Source organism: Loxodonta africana, chromosome 1 (genome assembly GCF_030014295.1).
Source record: "Loxodonta africana isolate mLoxAfr1 chromosome 1, mLoxAfr1.hap2, whole genome shotgun sequence".
NCBI classification, from domain to species: domain Eukaryota; kingdom Metazoa; phylum Chordata; class Mammalia; order Proboscidea; family Elephantidae; genus Loxodonta; species Loxodonta africana.
The window spans coordinates 212,933,074-212,952,879 of NC_087342.1; the positions used below are offsets into that span (position 1 = coordinate 212,933,074).

Genomic DNA, 19,806 nt, shown 5'->3' on the forward strand with positions numbered 1-19,806 from the left:
TCCTGGAGAATCATCTTTTGTTTATGTAAAAATAATTTGAAGTCCAGAGAGAGAAAAGAATGAAGTGAGTGCACAGACAAAAGCAGAGATGAGTGACCATGTGGCCAAAGAGAAAGTGAGACACTGGTTCCAGACTTCAAGAGGCCTGGCTGAATACTCTGCTGCTTGGACTGTGATCAGATGACCCCTGACACAGAAGGTTGCCTTTGACTCAGCCATAACAGTCCACCAACTCCTCAACAACTGAGTCAAGTAGAGTGAGTCTTGAGCTACCCGAGGGTTTAAATTTTGCCTCTAATACTTTGTTAAGCCATGTGTCTCATCTTGAACATATGTAATTGGCTTAAAAATTTTTTTATTTGAAATAATTTCAAACTTCCCCAAAAGCTACAAAAACAAAAATAGTACAAAGAACTCCCAAATATCGTTTCACCAGCTCCCCCAATAATATTTTATCACATTTGCTTCATTTCTCTTTCACTCTGGCTCTTTCTAATTTTCTAAACCATTTGAGAATAAGTTATAGATGTGATGCCCCATTACTTCTTTATATTGTGTTGTTGGGTGCCATCGAGTCGGTTCCGACTCATAGTGACCCTGTGTATAACAGAACGAAACACTTCCTGGTCCTGTGCCATCCTCACAATTATCATTATGCTTGAGTTCATTGTTGCAGCCGCTGTGTCAATCCATTTTGGTGAGGGTCTTCCTCTTTTTGCTGACCCTCTACCAAGCATGATGTCCTTCTCCAGGGGCTGATCCCTCCTGATAACATGTTCAAAGTATGTGCAACATAGTCTTGCCATCCTTTATATGTTTTCCTATATAAACGGAAATATATAATCTTATATATTTGATATAACATAGATAAATATATATTACATATATTTATTTATCTGTATATAATATAAATATATGTAATATATATATTATAAATATGTATAAATAAATACATGTATTATATATTTCCCTCAAAATAAGGACACTGTCCTACATTACCATAGCACAATCATCAAAATTAGGAAATTATATTGATACAATACTACCACCCAATTCACAGATTCCATTCAAATTTTGTTGATTGCCTCAATGCATTCAGTCTTTCCTTCCTGGTTTAGGATCCGGTGTACATGCATGTCATGACGCTAGTCTTGTCTCTTCAAGCTGCAATAGTCTCTCGGTCTTTTCTTGATTTCCATGACCTTCACCCTTTTGAAGGTTACAGACCAGTTATTTTAGTAGAAGGTTCCTCAATTTAGATTTGCCTGTTTCCTCATGATTAAATTGTGATTATTAATTTTTTAAAGTGTTTTTTGAGATGAAATTCATGTAACATAAAATTCACCATTCAAAAAATGTACCATTCAGTGTCTTTTAGTATATTCCCTCCCCTCCTTTTGTCCCTGGCAACCACTAATCTACTCTCTGTAGATTTGCCTATTCCAAACATTTCTTGTAAATGGAATAATACAATGTGAAGCATTTTGTATCTGGCTTCTTTCACTTAGCAGGTTTTCAAGTTCACCCATGTTGTAACATATATAAGTACTTCATTCCTTTTTAATTATTGAATGATATTTTATTAAATGGATATACCATATTTTACTTAACCATAGGAATCCTTGGGTGGTGCAAATGGTTAACACACTCAGCTGTCAACCAACAAGTTGGAGGTTTGAGTGTGCTCAGAGGCACCTTGGAAGAAAGGCCTGGCAATCTACTTCTGAAAAATCAGCCACTGAAAACCCTATGGAGCAGAGATCTACTTTGATACCCAGGGTGTCGTCATGGGTTGGAGTCAACTCAATGGCAACTAGTTTTTCAGAATTTTAACATTTCAAATATTATGAATTTCAATGCAACTTTTTAGTGCAAGCAGGGTTAAGAATTTTATGTTTTTTTTTAATTCTTCATTGACACCCTTAACCTAAACCTCACTAAAGCTTAGAAATGCCACAAAAGCCAAAGAAGATACATACATGTATTTGATAAACAAGGCTTTGCCAGGAAAAAAAAAAAAGAGAGAGAAAAAGAGAAACAAAAACAAACAAAAATCTTAAAGTACTCTGAGTTGTCCATTGAGACTGTTTTGTAGCATTTGGTCGATATTGTGTGCAAAGATCACATTCTTGAGGTTGTGGTCGTGTGGAAGGGGGTAAGTACAGAGGAAGAGGAAAGCTTCTGAACAAAGGAAGGTTTCAGCTGACGAGCAGGGAGAAAAATCTCCATAGAGGAGCCTGTACACTCAAGAGAAGTGGTGGGTGTCCTTGAAATACTTCGAGAAGTGCTATACAGAATAACAGAGGCGCTTCTGTGGGGAGCAGTCCCAGTCTGGCAGCCACTCAGAAAAGTCTGCCCACCAGGGCTCTGCCACTCCTGGCTGTGTGGCTCTGGGAGCCTCTGGGGTAAGCTTCTGCCTGTCTCCCCTCAGGAGAACGGCCCACTGGCCCCTAAGTTTTAATGGTGCACAGGCTGCCCACCAACTCTGATGTGCCAGAAGCCGAGGGTACATGAGGGCCCTTTAAAAGAACACTGGAAAGTCATTGATTTTATGCATACAAATACATTTTTTCACCACAAAATTGTCTTACAGAAGTTATATTTCTATTTCCTGTCGTTATCAAGCAAATCTAGATATTTTCTCCTGGTTTTATTTGTTGTTTGGAAAACAATGTAGCTGAGACTGCTAGTTGCCCTCCTCCCTCATCTATTCTCCACTTCATACTTAGTAATTGTTTAACTGGACACGAGCTGCCTGGAATAAAGACTGCATTGTCCAGCTTCTCTCGTAGCTGGGAGCAGCAGCATTAATAAGTCCTGGGCAGTGCCTTATAAGCAGAAGTGTTACTGGACAGCTTCCAGGAAAACCTTAAAGGACCATGTGAATGTGTCCTGTGCCCTCTCTTCTCTGTGCCTTCCTTACATGCTTCTGGGAACATGGATATGATGCTCCGACCTTCATATTGGACCACAAGGATGGGGGCCACAGTCTAGGGTTGGAGAGGGCTTTGTAAGCAAACCTACCATCTCAGCCCTGAACTACCATACTAGTCTCCTAGGGCTGCCATAATGAAATAGCACAAAGTGGGTGGCTTTAAACAACAGAAATGTATCATCTCACAGTTCTGGAGGCTAAGAGTCTGAGATCAGGGTGTTGGCCATGTTGATTCCTCCTGAGACTTTGAGGGAGAATCTTCCATGACTCTCTTCAGGAGTTCCTTGGCTTGCAGCTACAGCATCCCATGGCATCCGTCCTCTGTCTGCCTCTCTGTGTCTCTTTCTTCTTTTGCAGGGATGGCACTCAGATGCTTTTGGGACCTACCCTTCTCCAATATGACCTCATGTTAACTTTACTGATAACATCGTCCGAGACCCTATTTCCAAACAAGGTCATATTCTCAGGTACCATGGGTTAGGGCTTCAACGTATCTTTTCCGGGGGACACAATTCAATCCATAACAACTATCTACTTTCAGGCTTTCGTAAAGAGAGAAACTGTTATTTGGGGAAGGTTTCTTTTATCTGAACTTTGTGCTAGTCTGACCTGGTATTAGTATAAACTATTATAAATGTTAGCATAAGAAATACAAGAAGGAAGTCGCTGACAGTTCCCCTCCCCGACACTAGCACTTCAGCTTTTTCTTTTTTGCCACATGACCTCTCGATCCTGCTGTGAAATAGTGACATACAGCTTAAGGGAACTGTCAGAGTCTCAGCCTATCTTCCTGAATATTTTTGTTGTTGTTAGTTGCCTTTGAATTTACTCCAACTCTTGGTAACTTTATGTATAACAGAACAAAATGTTGCCCGGTGCTGTGTCATCTTCATGATCGTTGGTATGATTGAGCCCATTCTTGTGGCTATTCTACCTGAACATAAACCTAGGGGAAAAAAGTGCTTCCATGCTTAATTGCATCTAAGTGAATCTGCCGCTAATACTAAAATTATGGTGTCAGGGAAAGCAGACAGCAGCCTCTCTCTATATATTTAAGTTTTTTCAGGGCACTAAAAGAGCAAAGTGTTTCCAAAACTGAAGGCCCTGGTCCCATGGGTGTGTCCCTCCTCTCCGGATCCCTTACACTACCCCCCAACGCCACCCAATTCCCACCCTCATTTCCTCTTTTACCAAGGCCCTTCAGATCTATGAGATTAAAACTCAGGAGAGAGGCAGGCTAGAGATACAAAATTGGGCTCATCAACCCATAGGTGACCACGAAAGCAAAGGCCTGAATAAAATTATGCAAGAGGAAATGAGAAGAGAAGAGGGCCTCTGATGGAGTACTGCAGAAAGTTCTCCTATAAGTAACAGGGCAAGGAAAGAGAACTCCATAATGAAGATGGTGAAGGAGCTGAAGAAAAAAAAACATCAAGTTCTTTCATTGACCAACTAGTGAGCCCTCAACTTCTTATGATTTGCAAAACTAGATGTGAACCGACTGACGGTGACTTGAATCTGGCAACGAGGAGGTCAGAGATGCCTTGACAAACACACTGTCGGGTGGCAGGAATGGGCAGGTTGCTGGAGATTTGGGCAGGAGGAAGGGCCGAGATTCTGTGCATAGAAGTATCCAAGATCTATCCAAGGTTGTATCCAGCACACAAACTAATTTGGCTGCTTTTTGTTTGTGTTCAATGGCTAAGCCAGTTAAAAAATCAATTGTTTGATTCATTTGACTTTTCATGTCCTTTAAAGCTAATTGATGTTTGTTCATAAGCCTAACCTATGTCAGAGGAAAGAGAAAACTAGAAAATAGCTGTTTTTTTTTTGAGAGTGAAACCTTCACGTTAGACACCAACATCCTGCCAAAGTCCCTCTTACAGGCATCTGGAAAAGAAAGGGAAGCACTAATGGTTGCCACTAGCTTAATATTCACATTGGCCATGACCCCAGGAAGGCATTAGAGATATAACTGCTCTACTGCATTCAGCATTAAGCACTTACCATGGGGGCGGGGGAGGGGGTGGGGGGGAACCTGCTGCCATTCAGTTGATTCCAACTCATAGCAACCCTATAGGACCGAGTAGAACTGCCCTGTATGGTTTCCAAGGAGCGCCTGGTGGGCTTGAACTGCTGACCTTTATGGTTAGCAGCCGTAGCTCTTAACCACTATGCCACCAGAGTTTCCTGCCACAAGGAAGGAGGCTGGAAATGAGGGCTTCTAATCTGTTTGGTCCAGTTCAAACTCCTGCTGAGAATTAGCGTTTCTAACAAGTTCCCAGGTGACGCTAATGCTGCTGGTTAGGGGCCAATTCTAAGAACTGCTAGTAGAGCAGTGGTTCTCAAAATTTATTATACATAAGAATCACCTGGGTATATTGTTAAACTGTAGATTCTAATTCAGTATATCTGGGAGTAGAACTACAAATTCTCAGCAGGGGTTCGAACTGGAACGAACAGATTCGAAATCCTGCTGGAATCTAGGTGGGAAGATACCCAGACAGATCACCTGAGAAGCTGACCTGCCTTTTTCGGGCTGGATTCAGGATGGAAACTTGGAACTTGGAAGACTTTCTTTTTTTTCTCCATTTGTATTTTCTATAATTATTTCCTTTTTTGCTGAAACTTAGTATTTCGTAAAGTTCTCTCATCATGTAAAGACAGTTTCTTCTTTTTATCTCTGCCTCTCCATGCCCTATGTTATTGCTAAATATATTTCACCATTTTATTTATTTCAGGCTGAAGCACTGATACCATTATGTGGCTTCTCCACATCCAACTCCAAGCTTCACATTTCAAAGATAAATCACTGTAATTATTTATTCTCTTGAAAAGGAACAGGAGATGTAAAAGCTAAACTAATATGCACCTTTAGCCTACCCGAATGACGCTTTAGAAACTGATTACTGAGAACCCTTAACTTTTGCCCTGTTTTTCCAGATTCTCTAATAGTCTGAGATAATTGAGGTTAGTGGAATAAGGTGAGAAAATCAACTGATTTAAAAAAAAAAAAAAAAAACACTTATAGCTGCATACTTTTAAGGGTTTTTGTCAAATCCGGCAGTGTCAGCCCGCTGGGTTGATTAGTCCATCAACAAACTGAGAATGAACTGAAAACAAGAGGTTTGGAATTCAGAGTAAACTTTCAAAGCTACAGCTAGGGAAGCTTTATTAGGTGGCTTTTGTTTATTTTTAGAAGGCAATTTTTCTCTCTAGCAATTTTCTTGGGTAACTGAAAATGCAATCATAATCACAAACTCTAATCCTCTTCCCTTGACAGTGGCAGAAAAAGAAGGTTACTAAAAATTGTTTTCTATTTCAGTCTGAGGTAGAGAGAGAAGTTTCTAGAAATTCTTTTCCTCAGGTGGATTTATAGAAAATGGCCCACACCAGTACCTTGAACTAATATGCATTAAAAAAAAAAAAATGCATAAAGGCAGTTACTACATTTGCTGAGGAAATGTACCAGCGTCAGAGCCTTGTCAGATACTACCCTTTACCCCACTGTAATAAATAGTATTTATTTTTATTCTGCAAAAATTTCTTAGTTCATTGTTGGGGAGCTCCTCCTAGGCTCTTGGGAAAAAAAATGGGCTGATCAGAAGTGGCTTATGTTTTAATTCTCTCTACTCTTGTCCTTTCTGTTTTATTTTCAAAGTGCAATCCCTTAATTGTGTGCTATATAAGAAAATCTTGGTGAAAAGTATTAGTGTACCGCCTCATTCTCACATAAGCAAATTTTTCAGATGATGGAAACTAATAAGCAGAAGCAGGGTAAAATTAGCTGAATTCCAATTCATTGAAAGCCCATTTCGTAAAAGCTAATTTATAGAATAATCTGATATACCAAATTTATGTGCATTTATAAAATTTGCTCATAGCAATTTTAATAAGAAGGTTAAAATCATTATTTGCTTCCACATAATCATTTTTTCAAACTTTCAGCATTTCATATGGAAATCCTTCAGTTCCTGCTTTTAAAAAACATACAAGGTTGTTTTATCTAATTCTGATTTCTTTTGAAATTAAATTTTAACTTAATTTAAAATTCTGGTTTATTTTAGACGGTTTTGAATTTAAACTTAAAGTTGATAGAGATGTGAAAATACTTCTGTTAACACTAATAAATATAAGTCAGCAACACTGATAAAGCCTCCAAGCTGGTCACTGGGCAAATTTACTTGATACAAATTTGACATGTGGTAACTGGACTCAGCTTTCTAGGTGCAGAATTCTCTCTCACCACCTGTCTTAGTTTTTTTTAATGCTGCCATAACAAAAACATCACAAGTGGCTTTAAAGAAGAGGAATTTGTTGTCTCACTGTTTTGGAGGCCAGGGGTCTAAATTTAGGTTGTCTGCAGGGCTGGGTTCTGTCTGCTGTAGAGAGATGACTCCTTTTCTCTTTCAGCTTCTTGTAGGTGCCCACAATTGTCATCCTTCCTGGGCTTGTAGATTTATCTGTCTGTGTTGTTACATGGCATCTGTCTTCCCTCTGTGGGGGTGTTTCTGTGTTTGTACTCTCCTTTATAAGACACTACCCGGAGAGAATTAGGTTTAGGATCCACCCTACTGTGGTATGACTTCAATAATAGAACAAAAGAAAAATGGTATTTCCAACCAAACAAGGCCACCTTCACAGGTGCAGGCGTTAGTTAGGACTTCAGCATATCTTTTGAGGGGACACAAGTCAATGCATAACACCACCATTGTAGAGTTAATTTGACTTGAATAAACAGATTCCCACTGACTACACCTCAGGATTTGAAGTATATAAACCAGGATTTGTGTTTATTACTTCACGGTATATTAAAATGACTGAATTTTCTCTGTACACACTACTTGGGAGGGAAAAAAAACTACATTGAAAGTCAAATTATAAAAATGTTATGTGGTGAGCATACAGTTAGAATAAAACAAATCTGTTAGCACCACACCTTGAATGCCTAGTGGTCTCAAGCTCTGCAAGACTCGTGGTGTCTATCCCCATGGTAGGGTTGTACACACCTGCCTCTGACCTCTTGTGTGGCCTTGGCTGGGCCCTGCAATGCTTGCCTCTACAACTGTCCCTTTTGTTTGCTTTCGTTATTGATCAGTGTTCTTGTCTGATTGATTCTTCTTTCTTTGGATGTGTTCTTAAGTTTAATCGGGTTACTGCCAAATCTTGCAGGCCTGGGAGCCATTCTGTCTCTTTATCAAGGTGACTTTTTGTAGCTCCCTTCTGATCCATTATATAATGATTTTATGTTTGACTCTCTCAGGGGGCAATTTTTAAAAAATAATCTTTATTGTTCTCTTTGATTTAGAGATTCATTTTTATGTTGAACTGGCAAATGGTATGCTATATGTATTTTCACAACAATAAAAAAATTTATGAAAAAATACATCTTAATTGGAAAATATAGAAAAACACAAAATATAAAAATCATTTATTATTCCACCACCTAGCTGGAATATAATCAAATTTTCTTTACTTATAAGGCTTGTTTCTGTTGTGTTCATTTACCACCAGTATTTATTAGGAACATAGATTGTTGAGCCAGCCAAGGTTGCTATAAGAATTCTGCTTTTTAAAAAAAAAAGTTTTATTGAGACAGAATTTACACGCCATGAAACCGATCCTTTTTAAGTGTACCATTCAATGATTATTAGTACATTTAAAGATCATCAAAATTTAATTTTAGATTATTTCCATCATTTTGAATTGATGGCAGTCAATTCCCATTCCTGTCTCTAGCTCCGGGCAATCACCAATCATCTATAGACTTGCCCATTCTGGACATTTCATGTAAATGGGATGATACACTGTGTGATCTTTTGAGACTGGCTTCTTTCACTTAGCATAATGTGTTTGAGCTCATCCGTGTTGTATCACGTATCAGTAGTTTGTTCCTTTTTATTGAAGAATACTTTTCTATTGTATGGATATGCCACATTTTCTTTATATATTCATCAGTTAATGGACATTTACATTATTCCCACTTCTTGGCTATTATGAATAATGCTGCCGTCATACTTGAGTGCAAGTCTTGGTGTGGACATATGTTTTCATTTCTCTGGAGTTGATACCTAAAGGTGAAATTTTGGGATATATGATAAATTTATGTTTAACTTTTTAAAGAAACTGCCAAACTCTTTTCTACAGTGGCTGCATTATTTTACATTCCTACCAGCAAAGGACTTCTTTGAAGTGTTGAAAAGCAAAGATACCACCTTGAAGACTAAGGTATGCCTGACCCAAGCCATGGTATTTTGAATCTCATCATATGCATGTGAAAGCTGGACAGTGAATAAGGAATACTAAAGAAAAATTGACACCTTTGAATTGTGGTATTGGCGGAGAATATTCCATGGACTGCCAAAGAACGAACAAATCTGTCTGGGAAGAAGTAAAACCAGAATGCTCCTTAGAAGCAAGGACAGCCAGACTACGTCTCACATACTTTGGACATGTTGTCAGGAGGGATCAATCCCTGGAGAAGAACACCATGCTTCCTAGAGGGTCAGCGAAAAAGAGGAGACCCTCAATAAAATGGATTGACACAGTGGCTGCAACAATGGGCTCAAGCGTAACAACGATTGTAAGGATGGCTCAGGACTGGGCAGTGTTGTGTTCTGTGGTACATAAGGTGGCTATGAGTTGGAACCGACTCGACAGCACCTAACAACAACAACCAGCAATGTATGAGGATTCCAGTTTCTGCACATCCTTGCCAATACTTGGTATTATCTGCCTTTTTGATTACAGACATTCCAGTGGGGGTGAAGTAGTATCTCACCGTGGCTTCAACTTACATTTTTCTACTAATGATATTGGACTTCTTTTCAAGTGCTTATTAGCCATTTGTATAATCTTGTTTGGTGAACTGTCCATCAAATCTTTTGTACATTTTTAAATCAGATTGTTTGTTTTATTATTATTCTAGATACTAGTTCTTTATCAGATATATAATTTGCAGACATTTTCTCTCATTCCTGTGGCTTGTCTTTTTATTTTCTTTATGGTGATTTTGAAACATAAACTTTTAATTTTTATGAAATTGTGTTTATCCATTTTTTTTTCTTTTATGGCTCATACTTTTACATTTTGACCTATGACCCATTTTGAGGTAATTTTTTGTGTATGGCATGAGGTAAGGATCCAAATTCATCTTTTTGTATGTAGATGTCCAATTAATCTAGCACTATTTTTATTTTTTTTTATTTGTTGAAAAGACAATTCATATTGAATTGCTGTGGCCCCTTTGTCAAAAAGAAATTGACCATAAATGTTTAAGCATTTATTTGAACTCTTAATTTTATTCCATTGATTGGTGCATTTATTCTTATGTCAATACCTCACTACCTTGATTACTATAACTCTATATTAAGTTTTGAAATTGGGAACTTTGTTCTTCTTTTTGGCTGTACTGCTATTCTGCTTTTTGAGTTACAGTGACCTCTCAGAATGGCTTTTCTATTCCCTCTGTTGCTGTCACCTCCCATATCTGATTGTAACCAGGGTATCAAATACTTGAACCACCTTTTATTTATTTATTTTTTTAACTTTTTTTTTTTCTAGTGCCATCGAGTCGTAATTACCTGCTTTGGTCTGGAAACTAAAAAACTATGTGTTATGTTGACATAATACTTCCTACTTGCCCCACCATGCACAGTCAGCCAGCCTTTGGTAGAGTTTCATAATGGAGAATGTTCTCTCACTCTCTCCGATGTTGACACTTGAAGTTCATAATAAAAGAGGCGATTGTCCTGTTGGATTCCCTGGTCATATCTCACCCGGTGTACTGAGTTAATATCTGAACATCGCATGATGATTCCTTTTAGCAAACACAGCTTGCTTTCCCTCTGGGAAACCAACTCTTTCCCCATCTAAGGCCATATGCTTCCAGTAATGTCTTTATTCCTTGCTCTGGACCAATCAGAATATTGCACTCCTTTGGTGATAGTGTTTGGTTCAAGGAAAGCATGTGACATAATCAGAGTTAATAAGATGCAATGAGACTTTTCCTGGGATTTCTGAGAGGAAGATTCCTACTCTCCTCTGCTAGACTTAAGGTTTTCAGAAGATAAGGCTGAAATTCTTTAATCATCTTGCTATACAGAGGGAGAAGTCTGCCTGGTTATAGAACTTTCTTAGAGCAAACAGCTAGGAGATGAGCAAGACCGTGAATTCTGATTCTGCGGAACTTCTGCGAGCCTTACATCAAACCACACCTTCAATAAACCTTACTCTGGAGTTTTTAATACTGTGAGCCAATAAAGTCTCCTTTTAGCTTAAGCTAGCTTAAACTGGGTTTTCTGCCACGCACAACCAAAATAGTTTCAACAGATTCGCATAGTTTAAAAGATGCACTAATAAATTAGAATGAATGCAAGGAAGAATGGTGGTGGGGAGGGGGAGTGTGATCAGAGCTGTGTCAAAGGAGGAGACATTGAAGTGTGTTTGGCTTGAAGAAAGAAGTGTTGGTATGTACCTTTCCCAGGGGAAGTAAGATGTTGAAGGTACGGGGGGAGGGTACTAGAGGAGGAGCGATATCTTCCACCATTTAGGAGATTTTTCAGATTAAAGGTGATTAAATTTGTTCTATTAGACTCCAGGGAGATAAATTAAGATTTATGACAGGAAGATCCTGGAAAGCAGATTTCAACTCAACTAAGTATTTAGCAGTTTTAACAAGTTAATCTGTCTGAAAATGGAATGAATTACACTGATAATATTTTTGCTCTCTCTAAAGGTATTTTAAGTGACTTATCAGAGATTATTGGAGAGTGGATTCAAGCATCACAATGGATAGTGTTTTCCAAACTGTCACTGGAATGCCCTCTTCTCAATTTTTGCCACATGGTAATGGAGTAAGTTGTATCATTATTTGCTCTCTATCTATATATATATTTTCTATCAACTCCCTTTTCTTGTGTAAATAAGTTATTTAAAATGAAACTTTAAGTCACTACTGTAAATTAATAGAAAATAAGAATCAGTTGCTAAAAATACATATAATACATCAAAACAGTGTTAAATTGTAACTAGGTGTTGCATGGCAAAAGTCCTGTGCCTGGGATTGGCTCTCTGTTAAAAGAGAGATTAATAGTTGAAGATACGATAACACCAAACTGGTAATTTCGCTAGTCAGAATTATTAAAAATAATTAAACAGGAAATTATTTTTTCATTAAGCAATTCAATTCTTTTAATGTCATGTCCATGTACTACCTAAAATCATCAAGTCTATTCACACATTTGGAAACCTTACGGTATGGGTATGATTCACACTGGTGCTTGCCAACCTTTTTCACAACTGGTCACAAGCAGAAAACACTATCAGCACACCGAGGTAAACTAAAGCAGCTACTTACCACCTGAAGCAATTGGACCAGTGAAGCTGACTCCAGCCCAGTCAGCATCCCCATTTCCACCACCACCTGGGACAGAGTGGATCTATATATTGGTATGCCAGTAACTTCCAATCAGCGTTCCATAGAAAGACTTTCTAAGAGCCTATAATTCTATTATACTCCTTAAGTTTCTGAAATCCAAACACAGCTTGAAGTAGTTACTTTTTGTGTGTATGTCTTAGAGTTCAAAGGCTGGATTAGGACCATCTCTGCACCTTCCAGAGAATTCTTTTGTGGGATATTTGGCATCTCTCTTCATACTTAAGACAGAGGAGCAGCACTGAAGTCAAGTTGCTATGTTACAACAGGAAAACAAATCCCTCTTTCTCTCTGACCACCAAATGAAACCAAAGACAGCTTCTCTTCCTGGATTTATGCTACCCTTTTCTTTAGCTGATACACCTTTTTTTTTTTTTTTTCTCTAGCTGATGCATTGGAAAATCTGACTCAGTAAAAAAGTGTTGTTTTTCTTTCTAAAGAAGCTTTCTTCACAATCCTTCTAGCCTTTCATGTATAAATGTACTTGAGTTTTGAAAACAATCGATTCATTCTAAACCAAACAGACAATCAGGTAATGGGAAATTTTTGTCTTGAAGGGCAGTAGCTTTCGGCCAGGAATACCTTATTTGGAAGAATTTGGAACATTGCTCAGGCTCTTCCCAGCTCTTTGACTAGAGAACATCTGATACCAGTTTACAAATTCCATGATTCATGAAAGGATTTTGGTCTGCTCCTACCCCTTTAGTCCTCTGTCTTTTTCCTAAAGATTTCACCACAAACAGACTCCACTAGTTTCCTGAAAGGACAGATAATGACTCTGAGTTTATGCGCGGGAGTTTATTCTGTGTGGTCTTTTTTTTTTTCTCATTGTGGTGATTTACTGTCACTGGTGTGGGTCTTTTGAGTTCCTTTCTTGGGTGGGAGATCACTTTTTGGCTTCAATCTGGAATGTCTCAAAATAACTGCCATTTAAAAGACTCCTTGTGTTTCCAATTTTAAGGAACTCTCATGACTGAGGCTGACATATGTCTATAGGCACCAAACAGAATGGAGATATTTATATCCTGGTTTCTACTCAAGGGGGCTCCCATTACTTCAAAGTACATTTAACCTAATATTCCACTCAAGCCTGGCAGAAGCAAATCACTGGGAGAACATCAAAGGATGTTATGGTAAGAGGCAAGGTCTTGGTTCACAGTGCTTTTCAGTCACCTGGGAACCCTGTTAAATACAGATTCTGATTCAATAGGTCTGGCGTGGGGCCTGAGAAGTTGCCTTTGTAAGAAGTTCCCAGATGATGCTGATGCTGGTGGTACAGGCACCACCCTTTGAGAACCACTGGTCTATGGTATTTCCCAAATTTGCCTAAAGGTAAGACTCACCTGGGGTGGCTGTTATGTATAAAGACAATCAAATTTTTTCCTTAGAAATTCAGATTCAGAGGTCTGTGTAGAAATCTTTCACCTGTCCTTTCAAGAGCCCCTAAATGCTCTGGTTCCAAACTGCCTCTTCGCCTGATCTGCCCTTAATCCTGCACTACTTCACTCATTCATTTCCTTCTTCCCTGCCTCTGTCCCCTCCTCCCCATTGTTCTTTCCAGCAGAGGTCTTTGAGCATCTCCTGTGCTAAATGCTGGGATATAGCTTTGAATAAGAGAGTCAAGGCTCTGCCCTCCTCTAGTAGGGGAAACAGACAATAGACACGTAAACAGGTAAATCAACAGGAGACTTAGAGTTTGTGACACACGCTAAGAAGGAAATAAATAGTGTGAAGGGATGGGGAGGGGTGGGGAGGGGATGGATACCATTTAAGCAAACCATTTAAGTCAAGGAGCTCTCTGAGGAGGGATGGGTAACTGAAATTCACATTCCGCCATTCAGCCTAAGCCACATTACTTGCAGAACATGTCCAGTGCTTTGGGGACACATTGTCTTTGTTCATGCTGTTTCTTTCATTTTAAGTGCCTTCTCACCAACCCCATCTGCCAATTATGTAAAGATCACCCTAAGTGTCACCACCTTCATCCAGGATCCCCCAACCACGTGTGATGCCTCACCCTCTGGTCCCCTCCAAATCCCCGCTCTACCTCTGTTATTGTCTTGATCATTCTGCCTTAAATTTGTAATTGATTTGTGGTAATAATGGCTGTATTTTGTGAGCATGCACATATGTACATTATGTACGTAATCTCAAATTATCCAACAACATTGGTCAATGATATTATTATCTCATTATAAAGAAATTGAGACTTGGAGAAGCTAAAGAACTTCCTCAATGTCACACGAGAAACAAGTGTCAGAGCTGGGATCAAACTAGGCATCTCTTGGGTCATCTGTTTTATCTCCCATAGCAGGGAAGTGATAATTTTATTTGTCTTTGCGTCCTTAAAACAAAAAATCAAATTGCAGAAAAGTGCTAGCATTCGTGTAACACAAAGGAGAAAAAAAGAAAACAGATTCCCATTCTCATCTCCACTGCTTTGCTGCTATCACAATAAACCAAAAATCAAAGCAATTGCAGTGGGGTCAATTCCAATTCATGGTAATCCCATGTGTATTATCACCAGGCCTTTCTTCTGAGGTGCCTCTGGGTAGATTTGAATTACCAACCTTTCAGTTAGTAGTTAAGTGCTTAACTGCCTGTGCTACCACGGAGACCTTGTTATCACAATTCTGGTCCCTAACCAGAGAACCTGATACAGTTGTCCTATTTGCCTTTCCTAAAAGCAGCTGCAGAGGGGTCAAATCATCAATTTAGAGAGGTTTATTGTATCAAAATGGAACCTGATTTTAGTTTTGATCTTCAACAGATTCAGTTAATCTGGCACCAGTGCTAGCCTTTCATGTAAGCAAAGGAGGTCATCTACATAGCAAAAAATGTGATCCACCAAAATGCAGAGATTATCAAACAATATCACTAATATCACATGCAAGTAAAATTTTGCTGAAGAAAATTCAAAAACAGTTGCAGCAGTGCATCAGCCGGGAATGGCCAGAAATTCAAGCTGGCTTCAGAAGAGGATATGGAACAAGGGATGTCATTGGTGATATCAGATAGATCTTGGCTGAAAACAGAGGATACCAGAAAGATGTTTACCTGAATTTTATTGGCTATGCAAAGGCATTCAACTGTATGGAGCATAACAAATTATGAATAACACTGGGAAGAATGGGAATTCCAGAACACTTAATTGCTCATGAGGAACCTGTACAGAGACCAAGAGGCAGTCGTTCTAACAGAACAAGGGGATACTGCATGGTTTAAAATCAGGAAAGGTGTGTGTCAGAGTTGTATCGTTTCACCATACTTAATCTGTATACTGAGCAAATAATCCTAGAACTGAACTACATGAAGAAGAACATGGCATCAGGATTGGAGGAAGAGTCATTAACACCCTGCGTTATGCAGATGACACAACCTTGCTTGCTGAAAGTGAAGAGGACTTGAAGCGCTTATTGATGAAGATCAAAGACCACAGCCTTCAGTATGGATTGCACCTCAACATAAAGAAAACAAAAATCCTCACAACTGGGCCAATAAGCAATCATGATAAATGGAGACAATACTGAAATTGTCAAGGATTTCATTTTACTTGTGTCGTGGATTGAATTGTGTCCCCCAAAAATGTGTGTACTAGTTTGGCTGGTCCATGGTTCCCAGTATTGTGTGATTGTCCACCATTTTGTCATCTGACATGATTTTCCTATGTGTTGTAAATGCTATCACTATGATGTTAATGAGATGGATTAGCAGCAGTTATGTTGATGAGACCTATAAGATTAGATTGAGCCTTAAGCCAATCTTTTTTGAGATATAAAAGAGAGAAGCAAGCAGAGAGACATGGCAACCTCATGCCATCAAGAAAGCAGCAGTGGAAGCACAGTGCCTCCTTTGAACTCGGGGTCCCTATGCCTAAGAAGATCCTTGACCAGCGTCACCCATGAAAGCAGAGTCAAGAAATCAAACAACGCGTTGCATCAGGCAAATCTGCTGCAAAAGACCACTTTAAAGTATTCAAAAACAGAGACGTCACTTTGAGGTCTAAGATGTACCTGACCCAAGCTATGGTATTTTCAATCACCTCATATGTGTTGGAAAGCTGGACAATGAATAAGGAAGACCAATAAAGAATTGACAGTGTTGAATTATGGTGTTGTCGAAGAATATTGAATATAGCTTGGACTCCAGAATAATGAACAAATCTGTCTTGGAAGAAGTATAGCCAGAATGATACTTAGAAAGGAGGATGATGAGACTCCATCTTACGTACTTTGGACATGCTATCAGGAGGGACAATCCCTGGGGAAGGGCATCATACTTAGTAAAGTAGAGGGCCAATGAAAAAGAGGAAGACCCTCAATGAGATGAATTGACACAGTGTCTGCAACAATGGACTCAAACATAACAACGATTGTAAGGATGGTGCAGGTTCAGGCAGTGTTTTGTTCTTTTGCATCCAGGGTTGCTATGAGTCAAAACTGACTTGACAGCATGTAACAACAACAACACATAGCATTAAAAGGAGTCCTGGTGGTGCAATGGTGGTCTGCTGGAGAAAGATGTGATACTCTGCTTCTGTAAAGATTACAGCCTTGGAGGCGATATAGGACAATACGAGTTAGGTTTTTACTTAGAAAAATAGGGGTAAATATTAAGGTAACCACAAAGAGGTATAACAACTCCATAACTCAAAATAAAAACCAAGAAAAACGTAACGACTCAGCAAACATAAAGTCAAATACTATGAAAATGAGGATCATACTCTTTACAAAGAAAAACGTCTCAGCATAAAAAAGTAAGTGGAAAAATGAAATTGTCAACAACACACATAAAAAGGCATCAAAATGACAACACTAAACACTTATCTATAATTACGCTGAATGTAAATGGACTAAATGCACCAATAAAGAGACAAAGAGTCTCAGACTGGATAAAGAAACACGATCCGTCTATATGCTGCCTACAAGAGACACACCTTAGACTTAGAGACACAAACTAAAACTTAAAGGATGGAAAAAAATATATCAAGCAAACAATAAGCAAAAAAGAAGAGGAGTAGCAATATTAATTTCTGACAAAATAGACTTTAAACTTAAATCCACCACAAAGGATAAAGAAGGACACTATATAATGATAAAAGGGACAATTGACCAGGAAGATATAACCATATTAAATATTTATGCACCCAATGACAGGGCTGCAAGATACATAAATCAAATTTTAACAAAACTGAAAAGTGAGATAGACACCTCCACAATTATAGTAGGAGACTTCAACACACCACTTTCGGAGAAGGACAGGACATCCAGTAAGAAGCTCAATAGAGACACGGAAGACCTAATTACAACAATCAACCAACTTGACCTCATTGACTTATACAGAACTCTCCTCCCAACTGCTGCAAAGTATACTTTTTTTTCTAGCGCACATGGAACCACATATTAGGTCATTTCTAGCACAATAGACCACATATTAGGTCATAAAACAAACCTTTGCAGAATCCAAAACATCGAAATATTACAAAGCATCTTCTCAGACCACAAGACCATAAAAGTGGAAATCAATAACAGAAAAACTAGGGAAAAGAAATCAAATACTTGGAAACTGAACAATACCCTCCTGAAAAAAGACTGGGTTATAGAAGACATCAAGGAGGGAATAAGGAAATTCATAGAATGCAACGAGAATGAAAATACTTCCTATCAAAACCTCTGGGACACAGCAAAAGCAGTGCTCAGAGGCCAATTTATATCGATAAATGCACACATTCAAAAAGAAGAAAGAGCCAAAATCAGAGAACTGTCCCTACAACTTGAACAAATAGAAAGTGAGCAACAAAAGAATCCATCAGACACCAGAAGAAAACAAATAATAAAAATTAGAGCTGAACTAAATGAATTAGAGAACAGAAAAACAATTGAAAGAATTAACAAAGCCAAAAGCTGGTTCTTCAAAAAAATTAACAAAATTGATAAACCATTGGCCAGACTGACTAAAGGAATACAGGAAAGGAAACAAATAACCCGAATAAGAAACGAGAAGGACCACATCACAACAGAACCAAACGAAATTAAAAGAATCATTTCAGATTATTATGAAAAATTGTACTCTAACAAATTTGCAAACCTAGAAGAAATGGATGAATTCCTGGAAAAACACTACCTACCTAAACTAACACATTCAGAAGTAGAACAACTAAATAGACACATAACAAAAAAAGAGATTGAAACGGTAATCAAAGAATTCCCAACAAAAAAAGCCCTGGCCCGGATGGCTTCACTGCAGAGTTCTACCAAACTTTCAGAGAAGAGTTAACACCACTACTACTAAAGGTATTTCAAAGCATAGAAAATGACAGAATACTACCTAACTCATTCTATGAAGTCACCATCTCCCTGATACCAAAACCAGGTAAAGACATCACAAAAAAAGAAAATTACAGACCTATATCCCTCATGAACAGAGATGCAAAAATCCTCAACAAAATTCTAGCCAATAGAATTCAACAACATATCAAAAAATTAATCCACCATGACCAAGTGGGATTTATACCAGGTATGCAAGGCTGGTTTAATATTAGAAAAACCATTAATGTAATCCACCATATAAATAAAACAAAAGACAAAAACCACATGATCTTGTCAATTGATGCAGAAAAGGCATTTGACAAAGTCTAACACCCATTTATGATAAAAACTCTCACCAAAATAGGAATTGAAGGAAAATTCTTCAACATAATAAAGGGCATCTGCATCTGTACAAAGCCAACAGCCAACATCACTCTAAATGGAGAGAGCCTGAAAGCATTTCTCTTGAGAATGGGAACCAGACAAGGATGCCCTTTACCACCGCTCTTATTCAGCATTGTGCTAGAGGTCCTAGCCAGAGCAATTAGGCTAGACAAAGAAATAAAGGGCATCCGGATTGGCAAGGAGGAAGTAAAATTATCTGTATTTGCAGATGACATGATCTTATACACAGAAAACCCTAAGGAATCCTCCAGAAAACTACTGAAACTAATAGAAGAGTTTGGCAGAGTCTCAGGTTATAAGATAAACATACAAAAATCACTTGGATTCCTCTACATCAACAAAAAGAACATCGAAGAGGAAATCACCAAATCAATACCATTCACAGTAGCCCCCAAGAAGATAAAATACTTAGGAATAAATCTTACCAAAGATGTAAAAGACCTATACAAAGAAAACTACAAAGTACTACTACAAGAAATTCAAAAGGACATACTTCAGTGGAAAAACATACCTTGCTCATGAATAGGAAGACTTAACATAGTAAAACTGTCTGTTCTACCAAAAGCCATCTATACATACAATGCACTTCCGATCCAAATTCCAATGTCATTTTTTGATGTGATAGAGAAACAAATCACCAACTTCATATGGAAGGGAAAGAAGTCTCGGATAAGCAAAGCATTACTGAAAAAGAAGAAGAAAGTGGGAGGCCTCACTCTACC

General features: G+C 38.4%; 1 long non-coding RNA gene across 2 annotated transcripts in view; it reads left to right on the plus strand.

The window, feature by feature from the left end:
* Positions 1–19,806, plus strand: part of LOC111751436 (uncharacterized) — a 65,185-nt gene that overhangs the window by 12,295 nt on the left and 33,084 nt on the right. For both annotated transcript variants that reach the window (XR_010323077.1, XR_010323078.1), the window contains exons 2-4: positions 11,673–11,790; positions 13,333–13,504; positions 13,582–13,703. This is a non-coding gene — a long non-coding RNA (uncharacterized LOC111751436). The remainder of the gene's footprint in view (positions 1–11,672; positions 11,791–13,332; positions 13,505–13,581; positions 13,704–19,806) is intronic.